We start from the raw sequence: 8,961 nt of genomic DNA, 5'->3' as shown, positions 1-8,961 counted from the left end.
CAGCAGGACAGTATTCACTCAATCTATCTTTAAGCTCCATAATCATCAAGAGAACTATCATGCAGACAGCATTAAGGAAATAGTGCTTAATCATTCATGAAGAATCCACCCCCCACCTCATCTTTCACCCTCACCCACAAAATAATCTCTCCCATTCTCCCCACACCCCTACCTCTAACACCCACTCTTCCCCATGATTAAATCACCTCTCGCCAGGCCCCACCTTAAACATTCTCCATTACAATTCCATGAGAGTATTGGTAGGGACACAGTGCCAAATCATATTATTCTGACCCGGGTCCCCCAAATCTCATATCCTGGTCACACTGCAAAATATAATGACGTCTTCTCTACAGTCCCCCAAAGTCTTAATTCATTCCAGCATTTACTCAAATGTCCAAAGCCCAAAGTCTCATCTGAGACAAGGCTGCCAGAGAAATACAAATTAACCACTTCCAAGGTACAATGATTGTACAGGCATTGGGTAAGCATTCCCAGTGAAAAGGAAAAAAAAAAATTGCCAGAAAGAAGCAAAAAACACAGATGAAACTTATAAACCCCATGCAAGTCAAAAACCCAGCAGGCCAGTCATTGAAATCTATGGCTCCTAAATCATCCTTTCTGCATCTACATCCCACATCTAGAGCACAGGGGTGGATGGCTGGGCTCCCAAGGCCTTGGGCAGCTCAGCATCTGTGGCTGTGCAGGGTCTTTCCTGGACAGTTGCCCTGATGGGCTGGGCTGGTGTTGAGTGCCTGTGTCTTTTCCACACTGGGGGTGCAAGCAGTTGGTGGGCCTCTGAATCTGAGGTCTGGAAAACGGTGCATTCCTGTGTGGGGGCTCCAACCTTGTATGTTCCTTCTGTACTGCCCTAGTAAAGGATTCCCATGAGGCTCTGCCTCTTGGAAAATCTTCTGCCTGGACACCCAGGTTTTCCCGTGCATACTCTGGAGTCTAGACAAAGGCTCCCAAGCCTCTAGTTTTGTGCTTTGAATACCTACCAGCTTAACACTATGTGGAAGCCACTAAGGCTTGAAGCTTGCACCCCCGAAGAAGTGACCCAAGCTGTACCCGTGCATCTTTCAGTCATGGCTGGAGCTGGAGCTGAAGCTGGAGCTACAGCTACAGGGATGCAAACAGCAAGGTCCCGAGGAGGGACGCAGCAGCTTAATCAGGGTACTGACCCAGGAAACCATTCTTTGGTCCTAGGACTCAGGGCTGTGACAGCAAGCTCTGCTGGGGTCTGGAAAATGGTGCAAGAAAATTCGAAGGTCTGCAAAGGTCTCTGAAATGCCTTCCAGGTCTTTTTAACATTGTCTTAGCTATTAGCACTGGGATCCATTTTATGCAAATTTCTGAAGCCTTCTTGAATTTTCCCACTGAAAATCAGCTCTTCTTTTTGACCACTTGGCCAGGCTGCAAATGGTCCAGATTTTAAGCTCTACTTCTCATTTAAATATAAATTTTAAATTCAGGTCATTTATTCGGTCACACAGAAGACCACAGGCTGTTCGATACAGACAAGACACCACTTGAGCTTTGCTGCCTAGAAGTTCATTCCACCAAATACACCCTAAATCGTCACCCTCAAGTTCAAAGTTTCACAGGTCTCCAGGGCACAGGCACAATCCTGCCAAGTTCTTTGCTAAGGCAAAACGAAAGTAACCTTGGCTCCTGTTCCCAGTAAATTGCTCATTTTCATCTGAGACCTTCTAACCCTGGCTTTCACTGTCCATCCTTCAGTCACCCCTTTAATTGTAACTATTTAACAAGTCTCTATGGTTACCCTTTTAATTATAACTATTTAACACATTTCTATAATAGTGCAAACTTTCCCTCATCTTTCTGCCTTCTTCCAAGCCCTCCAAACTGTGCAACTTCTGGTCATTACCCACTTCTGAACCTGCTTCTACATTTTCAGCTATTGTTGTGGCAGCCTGACAATGTGGTAAAAAAAAAAAAGTCCATTTTCAGGGGGAAAATTCAAATTCAAGAAGCCTTCAGATATTTGCATATAAAAGAAGCCAAATGCTAATAGTAAAAAAAAAAAAAAAAAATTTTCAGGGCATTTCATAGCTCCACTCTTAGATTATAAATTTTCTGTCATATTATTTTTAAAAGAGGTTTAATTGGCTCATGGTTCTGCAGGCTGTAAAGGGAGCATAGTGGCTTCTCCTTCTGGGAGGATTCAGGAAGCCGCCTAACCATACCAAAAGGCCAAGCAACAATGAGATGTTCCATATGGCAGGAGTAGGAGGAAGGCAGGAAAGAGGTGCCACACCCTGTTATACAACCAGATCTCATGAGAACTCACTATCAGGAGATCAGGATCAAGAAGATTAACCATTGGTGAAGAATCTGCTCAGCATCAAGAAGATTAACCATTGGTGAAGATCCGGCCACACCACTGCTCACTGTTTCCAGGCAGAAGCCTCCTGTAGAGGCAGAACATCTTGGGGAACCTCTACTAGGGCAGTACAGAAGGAAAATATGGGCTTAGAGTCCCCACACAGGAGGCCACCATCCTCCAGACTGCAGATTCAGAGACCCACCAACAGCTTGCACTCTTGAGTGTGGAAAAGCTACAGGCACTCAACCCCAGTACAGCCCATGAGAGCAGCCATGGGGGCTAAAGCCTGCAAAGTCACAGGTGCACTGCCCTAGACTTTCCATGAGCCTCTGCCTCTGCAGCAGACTACTCCCACTTCCTGCTACTCACCACCATCTCACCACTCTACCAACAACCTACTCCTCACCCGACCCACCCCTTTTCCTTCCACTTCCACCCGCTCCCATCCATGATTAAATCACCTCCAGCCAGGCCCCATGTCCAACAAGGATTAAAATTCACATGAGTTTTGGTAAAGAAACACAGCCAAATCATATTATTCTGACACTGATTCCCTGCACTCTCATATCCTTCTCATAGAGCAAAATATATTCATGCTTTTTCAAAAGTTTCCAAAAGTCTTAACTCATTCCAACATTAACTCAAATGCAAAATATTCAACACCTCATCTGAGACAAGTCTACAGTACCTTTTGCCTACGAGTCCCTGAATTTAAAAGGATGCTCTTTTCTTTCAAGGTACAATAATGGTACAGGCATTGGGTAAGTTTTCTCAATCCAAAGGGAAGTAATTTCCCAGGAAAATAACACAAATAGGACGACAGGCCCAGTGCAAGTCCAAAACCCAGGAGGCCAGTATCCATTCAAACTCACAGCTCCAAAACCGTGAAGGCAACTCACTATCAAAAGGACAGCAAGAAGGAGATAGTGTTTAATCATTTGTCAAGGATCCACTCCCCACCTCCAATTTTCACCCCTCACTCCCACTATAATTCCCCCATTCTCCTGACTTCCCAACCTTCCAACCCCCACTCTCCACCATGATTAAATCACCTTCCACCAGCCCCGTCTTTAACATTCTGATTACAATTCCACATGAGTTTTGATAGGGACACAGAGCTAAATTTTATTTTCTGTCCCTAGTTCCCCAAATCTCATGTCCTTCTCACATTGCAAAATACAATGATGTTTTTCCTACAGTCCCCTAAAATCTTATATCGTTCCAGTATTTATACAAACATTCAAAGCTTAAAGTCTCATCTGACACAAGGCTCCAGTCCCTTAGGCCCATGTGCCTCTGAAATATAAAGCAAATTAACTACTTCCAAGGTACAATGCTTGTACAGACATTGAGTTAAGCATTCCCAGCCAAAAGGAAGACATCTTTTGAAAAAACAAAACACAGGACTTACTGGAACCATGAAATTCCAAACCCAGAAGGCCAGTCATTCAATCCTACAGCTCCAAAATCACCCTTTTTGAAACCTTGTCCCACATCCAGGTCACAAGGATGTGAGGGCTGGGTTCCCAAGGCCTTGGGCAGCTCTGCACCTGTGGCTTTGCAGGGTTTGTGCCCCACGGCTGCCCTCATGGGCTGGGCTGGTGTTGAGTGCCTGTGACTTTTCCCCACTGACGATACAAGTTGTTGGGGGAGGTCCATGAATCTGGGGTCTGCATGATGGTGGCCTCCAGTGTGGGGGCTCCAACTCCATATTTTCTTTCTGCATTGCCCTAGTAGAGGTTTCATATAAGGCTCTGCCTTTTGGGGATGCTTTTGCGTGGACACCCTGGCATTTCCATACATCTTTCAAAATCTAGAGAGGGGCTCCCAAGCCGCTAGTCTCATGCTCCATCCACCAGTGGCTTAACACTATGAGAAAGCCACCAAGGCTTCTAGCCTGCACCCTCTGAAGCAGTGATCCAAACTGTACCTGTGCATCTTTCAGCCATGGCTGGAGCTAGAGATGGAGCTGCAGGGATGCAGGCAGTAGGGCCCTGAAGGCTGCACATAGACAGGGGTTGGGGGGAGGTCATGGAGCTGGCCAAAGAAACCATTCTTCTCTCCTAGGCTCCAGGGCCTGTGACAGCAAGGGCTGCTGCAAAGGTCTCTGAAATGTCTTCAAGGCCTTTCCCCTATTGTCTTGGCTATTAGCACTGGGCTCCTTTTCATGCAAATTTCTGAAGCCTTCCTCAATGTTCCCCCTGAAAATAAGCTTTTCTTTCTGACCACTTGGCCAGGCTGCAAATTTTCCAAACTTTTGAGTTCTGTTTCTCATTTAATATAAGAGTTGGGACTTATTTAATGTAAGTCTCATTCAGAGGTCATTTCCTCCATTTAAGAACACAGGCCGTTCGATGCAGGCAGGACACCTCTTGAGCTTTGCTGCCTAGAAGTTCATTCCGTCAGACACTCAGTAAATCGTCACCATCAAGTTCAAAGTTTCACAGATCTCTAGGGCAGGGTCACTGAGCAGCCATGTTCTTTGCTACAGCAAATCAAAAGTAACGTTTGCTCCTGTTCCCAGTCCGTTCCTCATTTTCACCTGAGACCTTCTAAGTCTGATCTTTACTGTCCATTTTCCTGTCAGCCTTCTGATCACAAGTATTGGACAGTTATTTACAACAATCCAAACTTTCCCTCATCTTCTTGTCTTCGAAACCCTCCAAACTCTCCCAACCTCTGTCTTCTACTCCTTTTGGAACTAGCTCTCTCTCTGCCACAGCCTGGCAATGTGGTAAAAGAAGACAAGTCCATTTTCAGGGGGAAAATTCAAGAAGGCTTCAGATACTTGAATGAAAAGAAGCTGAGTGCTGACTCCCAAGACAATAGGGAAAAGGCCTTGAAGACATTTAGTAGATCTACTTTGCAGTACTAACTTTCTCTACGATTATAAAGAAAAGAGGTTTAATTGGCTCATGATTCTGCAGGCTGTAAGGAAGTATAGCGGCTTCTGCATCTGAGAGGACTCAGAAAGCCTCCCAATCATACCAGAATGTCAAGAGGCAATGACACGATTCGTGTGGCAGGAGTAGGAGCAAGGCAGAGAGAGGAAAGAAGTATCATGCCCTATTATTGAAAGGAGTTGGGCACATTCCTCAGCCCCGGGCTCAAAACTCCCTGAGCCTAGTACAAACACATCCCATCCTCCCATCCCACCACATACTGCCATATATCTCTCAAACTCCCTGAGCCCAGTACAAACACCACCTGGAAAGTCTCCGATAAGGGGACAGCCATTCAAGGTTACTGAAAGCGCGGGAGCCAAAAGAATTTCTTTGTTCCCCTGCAACTTTCGGGCTATAAAAAGCAAACGCTCGCATTGTTCGGGGCCCTCTTGTATACTGTGGAATGGAGGGACCAGGTTCGAACTTGTAGTAAAGATCCTTTCCGCTTGGCTTTGACTCTGGACTCTGGTGGTCTTCTTTGGGGAACAAACAGTCTGGGCATAACATCATACAACCAGCTCTCATGAGAACTCACTATCACTAGGGCAGCATCATGAAGATGGTGCTTAAACATTGCTAAATGATCCATGACCCACAACCCACCCCCAACTCCCACTGTTTCCAGACAGAAGCCTGCTGCAGAGACAGAGCCTCTTGGAAAACCTCTACTAGGGAAGTGTGGAAGGAATCTATGGGCTTGGAGCCCCCACACAGATGGCCACCAACTTCCAGATTCATAGACCCACCAACGGCTCACACCCTCAGTGTGGAAAAGCTACAGGCCCTCAACACCAGACCACCCCATGAGAACAGCTGAAGGGGCGAACGTCTGCAAAGCCACAGGTGCACTGCCCTAGTAGAAGTTTTCCATGAGCCTCTCACTCTGCAGCAGGCTACTTCCCATTTCCTACTACCCCCCACCCTCCTGCCAGCCTACTCCTCCCCACCCTAGCCAACCCTTTTCCTTCCACCCCCAACCCCCTCCCATTCATTATTAAATCACCTCCCCAAGGCCCCACCTTCAACATTCAGAATAATTCCACATGGAATTTTATAGGGACACACAGCCAAACAATATTATTCTGTTCTTGATAACCCCAGAATCTCATGACCTTATCACACAGCAAAATACAATCATGCCTTCTCAAAAGTTTCCAACGGTCTTGACTCATTCCAAATGTAAAAACTTCAAAGTCTTATCGGAGACAAGGCTGCTGTCCCTTCTGCCTATGAGTCCCTGAATTGAAAAGGGATTTCTTTTCTTTCAAGGTACAGTGATGGTACACGCATTGTGTAAGCTTTATCCATCCAAAGGGAAGAAATTTCCAAGAAAAATAACACAAACAGTTCCACAGGCCCAATGCATGTCCAAAACCCAGCAGGACAGTATTCACTCCATCCTTAAGCTCCAAAATCATCAAGAGAACTCACTATCATGTGGAAAGCATTAAGGAGATAGCGTTTAAACATTTGTGAAGAATCTACCCCCCACCTCATCTTTCACCCTCACCCACAAAATAATCTCTCCCATTCTCCCCACACCCCTACATCCAACACTCATTCTTCTCCATGATTAAATCGCCTTCCACCAGGTCCCACCTGTAACATTCCCCATTACGATTACACATGAGTAATGGTAGGGACACAGAGCCAAATCATATTACTCTGGCCCTGGCTCCCCAAATCTCATATCCATGTCACACTGCAAAATACAATGATGACCTCTCTACTGTCCCCCGGTGACTTAACTCATTCCAACATTTACTGAAATGTCCAAGGACTTACAGATCCCATGAAGTCTAAAAAACAGCAGGCCAGTCATTGAATCCTACAGATCCAATCACAATTTCTGAATCACATCTCTCAACTAGAGCACAGGGGTGTGATGGCTGGGCTCCCAAGGCCTTGGACGGCTCTGCGCATGTGGCTTTGCAGGGTCTATCCCCTACAGCCGTCCTCATGGGCTGGGCTGGTGTTGAGTGCCTGTACCTTTTCCACAATGAGGGTGCGAGCAGTTGGTGGGTCTATGAACCTGGGGTCTGGAGAATGGTGCCTCCATGTTTAGAGGTTCCAACCCTATATATTCCTTCTGTGCTGCCCTAGTAGAGGTTTCCCATGAGGCTCTGCCTGTTGGAAAAGCTCCTGCCTGAACACCCAGGTTTTCCCATACATACTCTGGAGTCTAGACAAAGGCTCCCAATCCTCTAGTTTCGTGCTCTGTGCACCTCCTGGGTTAACACTATGTGGAAGCCACTAAGGCTTGAAGCCACCTCTGAAGCAGAGACCCAAGCTGTACCTGTGTATCTTTCAGTCATGGCTGGAGCTGGAGCTGGAGCTGCAGGGATGCAGGCAGCAGGGTCCTGAGGCTGCACATAGTGGGTCATGGAACCGGCCCAGGAAACCATTCTTCTCTCCCAGGCCCCAGGGCCTGTGACAGCAAGGGCTGCTGCAAAGGTCTCTGAAATAGCTTCAAGGCCTTTTCCCGATTGTCTTGGCTCCTTTTCATGCAAGTTTCTGAAGCCTTCCTAAATTTTCCCAATGAAAATCAGCTTTTCTTTTTGACTACTTGGAAAGACTACAAATCTTCCAAACTTTTGAGTTCTGTTTCTCATTTAATATAAGAGTTGAGATTCATTTAATATAAGACTCATCCAGAGGTCATTTCCTCAGTCACACAGGAGGGCACAGGCTCTCTGATGCAGACAGGACACCTCTTGAGTTTTGCTGCCCAGAAGTTCATTCCACCAGATATGCACTAAGACATCACCCTCAATTTCAAACTTTCACAGATCTCCAGAGAAGGGTCACCATGCAGCTTTGCTACAGAAAAACAAAAGTAACCTTGGCTCCTGTTCCCACTAAGCTCCTCATTTTCATCTGAGACCTTCTAAGTCTGATCTTTACTATTTTCCTGTCAGCTTTCTGATCACAAGTATTGAACAATTCTTTACAAAGATCCAAATGTTCCCTCATCTTCCTGTCATCGAAACCCTCCAAACTCTCCCGACCTCTATCTGCTCCCCGCTTCTGAACCTCTTTCTACATTATCAGCTCTCTTTGTCACAGCCTGGCAATGTGGTAAAGGAAGGCAAGCCCATGTTCAGGAGGAAAATACAGAAAGGCTTCAGATACTTGAATGAAAAGAAGCTGAGTGCTGACTCCCAAGACAATAGGGAAAAGCACTTAAAGACATTTCATACATCCACTTCACAGTGCTAATTTTCTCTATCATCAGAAAGAAAAGGGGTTTAATTGGTTAATGATTCTGCAGGCTGTAAGGAAGGGGCTTCTGCATCTGAGAGGACTCGGGAAGTCTCCCAATCATATCGGAATGTCAAGGGGCAACGGAATGTTTTATATGCCACAAGTAGGAGCAAGACAGAGAGAGGAAAAAGGTGTCATGCTCTCTTACTCAACCCGATCTCATGAGAACTCACTATCACAAGGGCAGCATCATGAAGATGGTGCTTAAACATTGGTGAAATATCTGCCCCACACCCCCAACTCCCACTGTTTCCAGGCAGAAGCCTCCTGTAGATGCAGAGCCTCTTGGAAAACCTCTACTAGTGCAATGCAGAAGGAAAACATGGGCTTGGAGCCCCCACGCAGGTCACCACCAACCTCCAGGCCCCAGATTCATACACACACCAACAGCTCCCACCCTCA

Source organism: Mandrillus leucophaeus, unplaced genomic scaffold, assembly GCF_000951045.1.
Source record: "Mandrillus leucophaeus isolate KB7577 unplaced genomic scaffold, Mleu.le_1.0 Scaffold671, whole genome shotgun sequence".
NCBI classification, from domain to species: Eukaryota; Metazoa; Chordata; class Mammalia; order Primates; family Cercopithecidae; genus Mandrillus; species Mandrillus leucophaeus.
The sequence above is the reverse complement of the archived record's forward strand: the minus strand, read 5'-3'. Positions refer to the sequence as shown.